At 30.1% G+C, this 14,003-nt stretch overlaps 1 protein-coding gene across 2 annotated transcripts in view; it reads right to left on the bottom strand.

Moving 5' to 3' along the window:
• LOC149056271 (uncharacterized) overlaps positions 1–2,150 on the bottom strand; it is a 49,157-nt gene extending 47,007 nt beyond the window's left edge. For both annotated transcript variants that reach the window (XR_016191349.1, XM_089225445.1), the window contains exon 1: positions 1,921–2,150. The gene's annotated coding sequence lies outside the window, so the exon portion shown is untranslated. The remainder of the gene's footprint in view (positions 1–1,920) is intronic.
• Positions 2,151–14,003: the final 11,853 nt, after the last annotated feature.

Genomic DNA, 14,003 nt, shown 5'->3' with positions numbered 1-14,003 from the left:
GGCTGTCAAATATGAAGGAAGATAAATTTCTCACTACTTTGATACCGGCATTTTTATTATTAGAATAATATTAATATTAGATTAGTGTTCACTTAAAACCATGATTCAATCATAGGCTTTCACATTTATTTATTTATTTATTTGTGAACGGGCTTGGAGCCCAAAAATACAACAAAATTTATAATAAAGATTAAGAAAGATATAACAATAAAGTAAGCAAACGCCAAAACAATTTATAAAATAGACAAATGGCTGCAATAAGTAAAAAACAAAAACAAAATCTATAATACATTATTATTTTGATTATGATGTTTTTCTGTAGGAGTGATAATTGAGAGTGAAGCTTTTTCTTCAAATTCTGTATTGAGCAAAATGTACATTTCTTTACCGATAAATGATAATGCTTTTAGTACTTTTTTTTCTAAATCTAATAAATTCCATTTGTTCCATGCAGCTCCCCCGACAAAAATCTTAATGAATCGTATTTATAAAAATAGATTTTGCTAGAGGAGATCCTCCTCAGTGCTCATCTTATGGGGTTACGATCACATTGAAACATATCATAACAGAGTGCCATCGACACATCAATGATTCTCAAAAACACACCATTTAAATTTAGCTCCATTGCGGATGAAGCACTGGGATCAAATATCGAAAACATTTCAAAATTGTTGGCCTTTCTAAGAAAAGCGGACTTATTAGATAAAATTTTTATAAAAAAAAATAAATATCATATTTATACTTTTTCATGCCGAATTTTGTATTGAATTAAATTTGTTATCTAAATGATTGGATATCACTAAAATATTTTGTGTGCATTTGTCTGACGTTTATATGGTTATTGTAAAAAATAATTCTAAATAATTCTATTTCCTTAATATTACTTAATATTTAAATAATATTAATATTAATTTTTATTTTTTAGGTACCTATTAATGGGCTTAATGTGATAAATATATTAAAAATAAATTATATACATTATATTATGTTTTAAAACCCTTAACATTTGTGGAGAGTTGGTCAATTTTTAACGAAGTAGATACATAGTTATAACAAAACATATTATCGAGCTTGTATTGTATTTATTTCTGATCGTTATAATAAAAAATTCAAATTATGCACAAAATTCAACTCAACGATCAACTATGAATGTTCAAAATTCTATAAATAGCCAAATGCTAAAAGTTGATTAACATTTTCCCAAGAATATTTCATTAGAGGAAAATTTCAAAAGTGACCCAAAAAAGCCATACCAAAACAAAATAATTTTAAAAACACCAAATCGTTGTTCTTGTATTCAGTATTGTAAAATGCTTGAGTAATAAAGTATTTGAGTAGAAGAGTTCAAATGCTTTTTGAGTAAGTGTTCAAATGCGTATTTTAAATACTTTTGGAAAAAGTACCTACTTTAAATCTTTTCTCAAAATATTTGTAATTACAAACGAATACTATTTTTCAAATACTTTTTCTTTTTAGTTAATAGATTTTCTTAATTTAAAATATACTTATAAAAAAAATTAAAGTATTTGTATTTGTACTCAAACACTATTTGTACCGAATATTCAAACACGTATTTTAAATACTTTTAAAAATAATCATCTGTATCTATACTTACTACTTGAATAATTTTAAACATTATATATTTTACAAGACTGAAGACTGTTTTTCTCTGCAGAAAAAATCAAAACGATTTTTCATCTGATACGAGGCAAGTACCCCGTAAGTCGTTAATAGTAATTAATAAGGTGTCGCGGTTATTCAAATATTAAAAGAGAGTATTATTAACGTGTCTTCAAGATTTATGAAAACAAAATATTGAAAAAAAAAAGCGTACTTCATATAATATGTTTTTAAAACTCTATAGACTGAAATCGCGTATTAACCACTATTATTAGGTATATTATTTATTGCACCATTTACCTGATTGACTCGTATTTTGTGTCGACGATGGTCCGGGACGACGAATGCGTACAATACAATGATTTATTTTCGACTAAAAAAACATAAATACAACTAGGCACCTAAATATAATTTTTTATATTTTTAATTACACATTATAATTTTTGTTCGTGCGGTAATTTTACGGAGAAAACGATCGAGGTCCGTCTGTTTGTATGGTGCGTGTATGAATAATGCGCTTCAAATTGAACAGAGTCCACGGCTCCGGGACCTCCTCTTCCACCCCCAGCATCACCGACGCCGGTAACCTTCGCCACCGGCCGCTCCGTCGCGCTCTTCTCTCGGCGACACCCGCCGTCGCCACCGGAGAAAACAATAATTTTTACGCGCCGACGTTTAACAGCTATAAAAATTGTGTAAATCCCTTCGGATGAGTAACAAAAAAAAAAACAAAAGATTTTTTTCCCTTTTCACCGTCTCCGTCGCATTGTATTATTGTTATTACTGTATATAGTGTTATATTATTGTCATCGTCGTCGTCAAAGCTTTCACCCACGCATAATCGTATATGTATATATTATTATACATATTATATATGCCTAAAAGTAAATAGTATGAATGTAGAGAAATGCTATAATAATAATATAGAGTCGGTGAAACGGTGGTGAAACAAACAATACGCCTTGCTCGCACTGCTCGCACTGCATAAGCTTATATATATATATATATATATATATATATATATATGTATATTTATATTTAAATGTATATTACACAGTATACACTCACCAATACCAATGTAGTTATATATGTAGTATAAACTATTGCGCCGACACTAAAACACGTACACGTCGGTTACATAATATTATATTATATACGAAGTCGTCGTCTCATCTCAATCTAGTATATATATATATGTGTGTGTGTGTGTCTTCGTCTGCACTTCTCTCGTATGCAGCTTTACCACGTGCTGCATATGTACGGTCTAGTGCTCATTTTCGCCAACCACCCCTGCAATTTATATACTGCATAATATATTGTTGCAACTTGCAGTGCGCGTACACATTTTCACACATCGATGAATAAACAATAGGATAAATATAATATAATACACATTATATACATTTATACATATTACATATATTATCAAATACTACAGCACACTCTTTGAATCTCGACCAATGATTGTTACAAGACGTGTTACGCGCATATTATATAGATATAATGTCCGCTAGTATACCTGTTATTATTATATACCTATTACCTAGATATTATTATTATTATTAATTGTTATAATATACTAATATTATAACACATTTGTGTGGCTTAATATCATCATACTAATATTATACGCGCGCAGTTCAAAGTCATCTATAGTTAGGTATTTATTAACTTTTTTTTCCTGTTCGAACCGACGTCACTGTGGTGACTGCTTATGCATAATTGCGTTCGTGATGCCAAATCTATTAAATATATTATTTTAATATGAGTATATTATTGAATTTATAAGTGCCTCTGAAGAAGTTATATTTATAAAATCAAAAAGGTGGGCCGCTTTATATCGTCTTATGTCCGTATGTATCAGAGGTAGCTAGCAATAAGCCACGTGGATAAATAGTAAATACAATGATATTAAGAGCTAAAATGTTTTTTAAATGAATTTTATATTTTTATAGTTTTATCGTGTTTTATCGTTAATGAGTAAATGTTAGTTTTTTTAAATAAGAAGTTAGCTACATAATACGACTATGACGCGAGTCACAAGATAGCCCTCGTCCTTGGCATAGGTATGTGATAACCAATTTATTAATACGACGTACTAAAGGGTATAGGTACGATTATTAATATTTAGTATTCACCAATACCGTATAATAGTTGCAGTACTTTTAGATTCCGCGTGGTATGTAAACGAAATAAAATCAAGACCCACCTAAATTTACTTAAATCGATTTTAAATTATATTGACACAGAATAAAATATGTATTTTTGGTAATGTTTTCTGCATTATGCCTGTATGTATAATTCAATAATGTATATTGGTAGGTTATGCGTTGTAAACTTAAAAATGTACATATATTTTGTTTAAAAAAAAAATCGTTTATACCTATACAGTGTTATATTTGATGAATATAACGAATGCAAAAATCTTTTTTATTTATTGCGTACGATGGATATGGTGTACCGAAAACATTTGGTAAAATAGTTTTTCGAAATCATTAAATGCAGAATTAATTTCAACACACGGTGTTGAATAAAAAACGAAGGGATTTAAAAGCCACCCCTCGTTACAACAAGCTCGCCCGATATATGCGAAGCCGTTAAATCTCTACCAACCCTTCCCTCGCTTGTGTGGACGGGAAAAGAATATACCACAAGTGTCATAGTGAACCATTTTTTTGTTTAAATTTCTATATATTATGTTTAAAAAAAAAAACCCCAACAGTGGAAAACAAATGACGATTGAGACTTTTCGAGTATGCTTTGGAAAAAGGTCTGGGAAAACAGCAGCTATAATGATTCACAACCCTCTTGACAAAATAATCAAGACTCGAAAGCAATGGGTTTTTAAAACGTTAGGGGTAGAATTGGTTTTAGCTGTGTACGGTATATAGGGAAACTTTTGATTACTAAAGGCGTTGAACCGTAGACCATATATAGACTATATTATAGAGTGTAAGTGATGTATAGATGTTTGGCGGCATGTACTGACAGCTACGCAATCCGCTGCGTATTTCCTGTGCCCGTGGCGTAGGTAAACACACAACATAATAAGCGCTAAGCTGTGTAATGAAATGAAATCTTTGACTTCAGAAGGGACACACACCTGTCGGCAAAGTAACTTTATTGTATATAATATGGTGTTTTTCTCATTTGATTGTGTCCTATTATTTTAGAATTAATATTATATGGGTAGGATAGCTAGGTAACGCTAAAAGCACGACAACGATAATAATAATATTATACTCTTCTGATACGAGTTTGGAACGTGGTGGCATTGGTATATAGTGTTGTAAACGATTATTGAGACTGCCATTCTGAAGATCGTCAAATGGATTTTCTTTGAGCGTATATATTGTTATACTATATATATAGGACCAATATAAAAACTTTTTAAATTTAAAGTTGAAAATTGAGCTTAAAAAGACAAACTGAAACATACACTATACGTATACATTATATATAATATGATAATAATACTTAGTATAAACTTAAATTTCGAATAAGTATTGGAAATACGATGTACTTATTATATAGATGGTATATGTATAATATTTGAATATATGTCTAAGACGCTTGATATGTTATTAGGGACGGACCCAGTTTGATGGTCTGTGGGGAGAGGGACATTAATTTAATTTAAATGTATGCAACGTAAATGTTGACTATATCTTTTTCATTTGTAAGTTTTATGTATGTATATTAAATCCATCACTTGCACTTATTGTTAAATTTTTTTTTTTTTTTTTTATTAACATAAAGGCTTCAATTACTAGGATTATTAGCCTATAATTACAAAATGATAGTTATACAATATAAAAGTTGACATTGTCTTTATAGATTATCTTATTATTATTATTATACAATGTAAAATATTCTAATATTTACAGTTTTTTGTCTATATCTATTTGTTTGAAAAATTTAAGAATGTTGTCGGAGTTATGTTGATTGAGAGCTTCTTCGATTGACCTTGGATTGTTGAGAATAAAACGTGCGGTTGAAAATGTGGGGCAATCCATAACGATGTGTTCAATTGTAAGGTGGGTGTTGCATGAGTCGCACATTGGTTTAGGTTCCTTGGTGATTAAGTAGGAGTGGGTGATATTGGAGTGGCCTATTCTAGCTCTGTTGATAATTATTTGTTCTCTCCTAGATGCATTTTCAGGGTATGGCCATTTTGTAATTGTTTTTTTGATGTTCCTTAGTTTGTTACTGGTTGGAGTGTCGTCCCAGTGGGTTTGCCATGATGCGAGTATACGTTTTTGAGCTTCGTTTATTAGGTCATTGGAGGTGCTTTTGGAAATGGAGGTGGTAGATGCTGAGGTGACCGCTTCATCGGCCATTGTGTCCGCTTTCTCGTTCCCAGGGATACCTACGTGTGATGGGACCCACATGAAATTGATTTTGATTTTCGATGATGCGATACATTCTTTGGTGAGTTGAATAAGTTCGTTCTGAGGGTATTGTTCTTGAAGTGATGTGAGTGCACTGAAAGAGTCGCTTATTATGAGAGAGGAGGAGATGTGGGAAGTGGCTACATGTTGTACTGCCGTGTATATCGCATATAATTCCGCCGTATATATGCTAGTGAATGACGGAAGTCGGAATTTTATTATTGTTAAATTGTTTAAATATCATGTCACATATTATATAATATTATATAGGTACCTAAAATCAGTATAGTGTGGCCAGGGTTAAGAAATTGGGGTAGGGGTAGGAATAATAATAATAATAATATATTTATTGGGGGAATGTCGATGGAATAGGCGGATGAGGGTTAAACATCCAAATCCCTGGCTATGCCACTGCATACAATAAACAAAAAAAAAAAAAAAAAATAAAAGTATCCCCATAATTTTAAATTTCTTATATATAATTATATATAATATTTAATAAAAATGTCTAGGGGATAAGTGCAATAGCTACATACTTACGTTTAGATGTTATTAAAAATTATATTTACAGTTTTTAAAATTATTTAATTACCTACATGCAATTAAATTATTAGATTAAATATTTCTTTAAAACAATAAATTTGGAATTATTTATGTGAAGATGAATTACAATTTTTGCCATCTTTTGATGGTATTATCAAAAAAGTGATTATTTACTAGCACCAAAATGAGTATGTATGTATTGGTCAGTGGTATGAGCTCTGGTGGGTGGAAGGTGGCGAGGTTTTGTCCCTCAACACCATCTGAATCTGTTCGCGTGTTGCGTGTTTAAAAAGTGTCTTTCTTTAGATAAATGGCACGACAATGTTTCGTGTTTAAATATTAAATTTAGATTTGATCTCATACAAAAATTTTGATTGATGAACCGAAAAATGTTTTACGTCATTATAACATAACAATTTAACAACATTCGCTTAAAAAATCTGCTAGAAATAATTATTGAAAAGAGTTTTCTAATTAACGAAAACTGCAGATTAATAATCGAGCAGCATACATTTTAAAATATTTTGTACAAATAATATTGAACACGAATAATTTACTTTCCCAATAATAATTAAGAGGTGTGTGTTTTTTTTAATATCAGCAATTATATGTATGTACTATGTATACTTATGTAGGCAAATTAAAATATATCTAATGTCTTATGAAAAATAGGTAGTAAATATAAACATATAATATATGAGAACCTATGAGAATTAGGAAGTGTAAATTCTATGTATAATATTTATAATTTTAATGTCATTCAATAATTGTGTCTTAGGCAATTACTAAGTAATATTATATATTCATGTGCTTGTATGTTTTTAGGAATATATTTCTCAGTGGTAAATGTTGTGTAGTATTTGTTTATCGTAATATTTAATTCATTCAAAATATTTTGTTTAGCTCGTTGTACATATTTATCAGTCTAACAAATTTCAAAAACGTCAGAGCCGTCATAGAGCCAGTAGTCATTGATTAAAGAAAAAAAAATTTTTTGGGAAACCTTCATATCTTTTAGTTTTTGTACATAATAAGGCTGACGAATATTATAGTATAACTTTTAATTGTTAATTGAAAACCTTCATTAGTAGTCAACGTTGTGTAGTCTATGTGTTATAGAATATTTTTCGATTTACATTTATTATTAATATTATTTTAATCTATATAACGAGATCGTTATACCAAACAAGAACATTTTAATGTTATACACGGTATGCCAGTTAAACTTAAAACATATGTGATATAATAAATGTATTTCTAAATCAAACAATAATTATAATTTTATTTAAACGTTTATTTAAGAAAAAATAAAGATGAACTCCATCATGTCTTGTTTTGTACTTACCTACTTATTTGTATTTCTACAGCAAACACTATTACACATTTACACTATATAAACAATAAACATATAAATGATATATTAATATGTGATGTTATATATACATACCATACCATACTTATGATGTAATATATAAAACTTAAGTTTAAAGGCTGCAACAGGATGCTTGTCAATTAAATTAATATAAAACAAAAAAAAAATTTCAAGATGGCGGAAATTCGTGATAAAAAAAATTTAAATATCTAAAGATTCTTACAAGTCCACTTCAGTTAACATTTATTTTAAAAATTTAAAACAAGAAAGAAACAAAAATAATATGAATGATATTTTTAGTATTGTTGACGGTACCTAATTGAAAGCTCAAAGTATTATTAATTATTCAAAGATATAAATTGTTTTAGAAAACTTTGTTTGAATTCTTAAATGGCAGACACAAATGTCGAGGAAAATGGGGTAGATGTAATACACAGAGATACACTTTTTATAAGTTTTTATTCACTCTCATAATTATTCTGTTTTATAAATTGCCAATTGTACTTATACTCGTATTTCTTTATAAATATGGTACCAAAATAATAAACAATATTAAATTATTGTCTTAATAATTAAATGCATTTGGTTAGAACATTAAAATTAAAAAAAAAAAGTACGTTAACTAATCTCATAAATTTCACCATTATATTAATCCTTATTTGTATAACCTAGTTACCTAGTACCTACTAAGGTTTGTGACTACTTTTGCGCAGAAATTTTCAATATGATATTAAAATTCCAATCCTAGAGGATCGACAACACCCGATGTGATTTATTCATTATAGGTACTATAGTTGCATAATATATAATAATCAGTTGAAAGTTTATTATTATGCACGTATAGTCGTATCTTTTTAATTTACTCAGAAAATATCATTAAACTTATGCAAAACACCGTGTACAAATAGAACATAAAGATAAATTGAATTACACAAATTATACAGGGTGATTTATCCCAAGCATATTCACCTCGACATTCCCATTGTTCTCTTCAATTATGCAATAATCATTCTAAATCTGATTTTCTGGAGTTTATATACATATATATATAGATAGATAGATACCTAAACCATATTTTTGAACTTAAAAATAAGGTATACTTATTTGAAAAGCGGAAGTTTGAAGTTTGTAACATCAAAGTACACTTTTTAAGTATTAAGCAATACAAAAAATCTCAAGAAATTGGAAATGTAGTCTTTCAGTATATTAGCCGAAATCAGAATTTGAATAGATATGTATAATGAAATTTAAAGGGAAAAATAATGAGAGTGAACAAATGCTTGGTGAATCGCCTTGTATATAAAATATAAAAGTCGGAAAGCATATGAATATATAATAGGTATACGCTTACTAAATATTTCATTTACAATATTATGTGAATCGCCTGCAGTATACGCAGTGTCGCGGCTGTGGTATTATTTTCAATGTTTATCTAAACATTTGGTGAAAATTTCAAGTTTCTACCACTATTCAATTCTGAGTTATACGCACAAAAGATCGAATTTGTAAAAAATTAATTTTTCATGAAAATTCCAGTTTCAAGTTTGAGGGCGAGGTTTTCTCGATGATTTTGTAAAATACTGGGCATTTTTAAATTTGACTTTTTGAATGTACCAACACTACCAACTACAATTAGATCCAATTGCTACCCAAAACCTCCTTTAAATTTAAAAGTTAAAGCATTTTTTTGATGGCTATTTATTGTGTGCAGTGTACGCACAGATACGAATAAAAACAAATAAGATATTTATAATTATTGAGGTAAAACAGTTTAATGTTAGACCTGCGTCATGATTTTGAAGAAGGTTATCTAACTAAAATTGTTAGGTACCAAATATATTAAGTAATTATATATAATATAAAACCGCTCATAAAATAATAATCAAAAATTGGTTCTATTTTAGATTCTGAGCGGAGCGAGGAATGTATTGATTTTATACCATGATGTGTGGTTTTTTAACTTTAAAAAAAAAATTTTTTCTGTCATCACGTTTTGGGGCAGAAAAAGTGCTTCGATTTTCGACTTCACTACCTGCCTCGTTCGATCAGAAAGTGAATCTATTTGGTACTTTGGGGGGTCAGAAGTAAAAAATTCTCAATATTTTTCTAAATAATCGGGATAAACAAACTAAAAATTAAGGGAAAAACGGGAAATTTTACGCACAATCAATTCTCGACAAAATCGATTTTGGTTTTTGATGTAACTTTCAAACAAATGACCATAGACACACGAAATTTTCACCCAATGTTTATATAAGTATATTCTACCCACCATGCAATCTTCAAAAAATGTCGACTTAATTTAACTATTTTAGGCATATGCAATTTTCGATCAATATAAGTTTTTTTGAAATTAATATCGATACAAATTTATTTGTTGGGTAGAAATGCTTGAACATTCAATAAAAGGCTCCTAACATTTTGTTACAATAGCAGTTGAAAAATAAAATAAATTCATAGTCACAGTTTTTTTTATAAGCATTCAAAGTTTGAATTTCCACAAAATACGTAAAAATCATAAAAATTCGCAATTATTTTAAGCTAGAAATTCATAAAATTTTTTTTTTTAAATCTAAGATATGAAATATAATATCAGGCTCCTAACATATTTTTACAATAGTAGTTGAAAAATAAACTACTACCCGCTTTTTTAGTATTATATTTATTTAGTACTTAGTAGTATAATAATAATGGAGCTTAAGAAAATAATTTCATGAGTGTCAAATGAAATGATACTTATAACTTATTAGTATAATATAATATACGTAGGTATAAGTGTACAGCAACACTTATACTGGCACAATAATATATAATAATACCCACGCCATAATATAGTGCAGTTTTGAGCAAAAATAAAAACGTAACCTCGTTCAAGTCAGATGTATATGCGCCGCGCGCGTGCAGCCCATCAAATCGCGTATAATCCCTATCTATAGATATATTATAATATACTGAATATTCACCCACCCACACACACACACACGCACGCACGCACACACACACTAATCCTACGCGTTACCCGAACCGTGATAGGTACAAATAATCCTGTTTCGTCATTACGGCCGTGTGGGTCCGTATAGAAACACATCATATAATAATATGACACAGTATATTATAATATGTTATAATAGCGATTTGGATTGTCAACAATCATCGAGGCGGCATCGACAATATATACACGACGGTGTGTACATGTTATATGTATAGCACTACAGCGCATACGTTTATGGGTATATAAATACACCCCGTCCTACAAGTTCCCCGGGGATATTAAAATGCTCCTAAAAGGTTGGAGTCGCGGTGGGCCGGGCGGATTTAGTCGTCGTCGTCGTTCTCTTGTCCGGATTAAAATGCGTCGACAAAAGAACAGACGCCGCCGCGGAGAAAAGAGAACACAAGAGACATCACTATATGTAATATGTGTGTGTATATATGTATATGGTTAACCGCTATACACACGCTCATATTATATGTATACATTTAAATGCGAATACGTCGTAGGAGATTGATCAACAGACGGAAAGTGTGTATGAGAGAGGAGAACACACACACACACACACACGCGGCTGCAATAGTTTCCGTTGTGTGTCATGTACACACTCATATATATATATGTATATATTGTGATGTATTCAACCGAGGCGGACGGGATTAATGCGGAAAACGTTTTCCTCCCTTAACGCCACGTTAGACAACAGACATCAGCGCGCGCTGCAGATTTTCCCGCCTGTCGCAACAACGCCGAGACAACGACGACGGCTACACGCGCGCAAGTTTCTTTCCCTTCCTATCTCGTATTATATCCTTAGCATTAGGTGACGTACCTATATATGGTATATACATACAGGGTGCAGTCTATGGTGTGCTAGTCGAGGTAGGTACTATAATATAGTATGATATTATCATCTCTTTTACTCTTTACTCTTTAGATGCCCGTCTGCGTACGGCGTACTTGCAGACCTTTAATAATATAGACTGCAATGAAAATTCAACTTATAACTTAAAGATTTTTTTTTTTTATTATTTCATAACATGTAAACAATAGTGAAATTATGGAATACCTTATTTAAACTTAGCTTGTGACGGAGGCACAGAGTTACAAGTGGTTACAACGTAGTAACAATATTATAATAATACTATAAAATTACATTAACATACCAAGTAGTGAAAAGTTATTATAACAAATTAAATACTAGAATAGAACAAAATAACGAAGTATCGATTAAAAGTTAAAATAAGTGACAATTTAACAAAATTATAAAAAGTAAGTATATAAAATAAAAGTAAATATAAACAAACAAACTCAGACTTAAAATAGCATTCCTATATCTTCAATCTTTTATAATATATTGTATATTAATTGCTAAAATATATGTATATCGGATGTCATCAGGCTCTATTTTTATGTGCATCACGGTCCACGACACACAATGTGCACCACGAATTATGCAGATGTACACTACGATTTGAACGAGTGTGCAGTGTGCATTACAGTCTACAAAACAAATATCAAATAATAAACCAGCTAATAGGAAATATGAGTATTTCCTGAATTTTGACAAAAAATAATATCAAATTATATATAACATAAAATTAGGTACCTATATATGTATACAATATGAAATATATTGTTTTTTCTAAGACAGTATAGTGAGAATAAAATTACTGTAAAATCAAGTGTAATACAATGTATGTTGTAGTACAATCAGACGCTGCAGATAAGAAACGTCAAAACAAGGACGGAATTATATTATTTAGATATTTGATTGACACTGCAAAACAATATAGATTAGAAACAAATTTATTATTTAACGGTACAGACACACAACGCGAGATACACACCCTATATATACAATATACATAGGTACGTATATTACAATACAATATTACAATATATTAGGAAGTGTATACCTTTCGGATAAGCTCTCGCAGCTCTGTATAGGAATATCATATATGTATATGTATACATATATATCTCGCACATCTCGACGCGGTGACGGGGAAAGACTTAAAGCGATCGCGTATTTCATTTAATATTATATCATAATATGTATAATGTATATACCTTTATAGGTATAACAATAATAGTAATAATAATGATAATAGGTATAAGACGCGGTTTCGTCACACAACCTTCTGATGATATATATTATGCACCTATATACTATACATCCCGTTATCCCATCGCTAGCCGACGACGACAAACGTCATATTATTATATAAAGGGCTTTATCGTGTGCATACATGTACAATATATATTGTTCCATCCCGAAACGCTGGAGCGTGGAGAGGACGCGTATTATTATTTTATTTTATCGTCTCCCTCCGCCCTCTCACGTATCACCGTCGAATTTGACTCGTCACTCCGAGTATAATAATAATATTATAATACGATGATTTACGGCCGCGTGCACAGTTTAAGGAATTTAATGTCGTCAATTTGAGTTAGCGCGTAATGGATGTATACATATACGAAAAATATATGACACACTGCTGCAGCACATATTATACTATACTATATGAAAATATGAAATGATAATATATTATTATCTTACGATCGACGACAAAGACGTTACCATTGTGTGGTAACGATGACGGGAGATGCGGCGTGGAGATGCTGTAGCAGGCACGATGCAGGGCGCTTATCGAAACCGGAAACGATCTTATATTGCGAATGTATATTAAACAATATTGTAACATAAGTTTATTTTAGATTTTACCATGCTAAAAGAATTATAATTGCCATTAACTGATTAAAAATATCATACACAATATTTATCCAAATATATTCCTATATCATTAGTATTTCAAATATAAAGTTTGGTTTGACCATACATTGTTTTATTAATTTTACAATCTTCTTGTATAAGATAAGTTAAAAACCTGTTTTTCAGGAAAAGAAAATCTTTATTAATTTTTTTTTAATATAAATTAACTCTTTGTGTACAAAATATATACAATTAATTAATAATACAAATAATACTTTACTTCGCTATAAATTATAATATTATGGAATATTAAATAATATGCCTGTGGAGTAACATATACTACGTTTATATGATGGCGTCAGTGGCGCA

The sequence above is a fragment of the Diuraphis noxia genome, unplaced genomic scaffold (genome assembly GCF_037042655.1).
Source record: "Diuraphis noxia isolate RWA-SAM2 unplaced genomic scaffold, SU_Dnox_SAM2 contig0004, whole genome shotgun sequence".
NCBI classification, from domain to species: domain Eukaryota; kingdom Metazoa; phylum Arthropoda; class Insecta; order Hemiptera; family Aphididae; genus Diuraphis; species Diuraphis noxia.
Note: the sequence above shows the minus strand (reverse complement) of the source record. Positions and strands in the feature narration are given on the sequence as shown.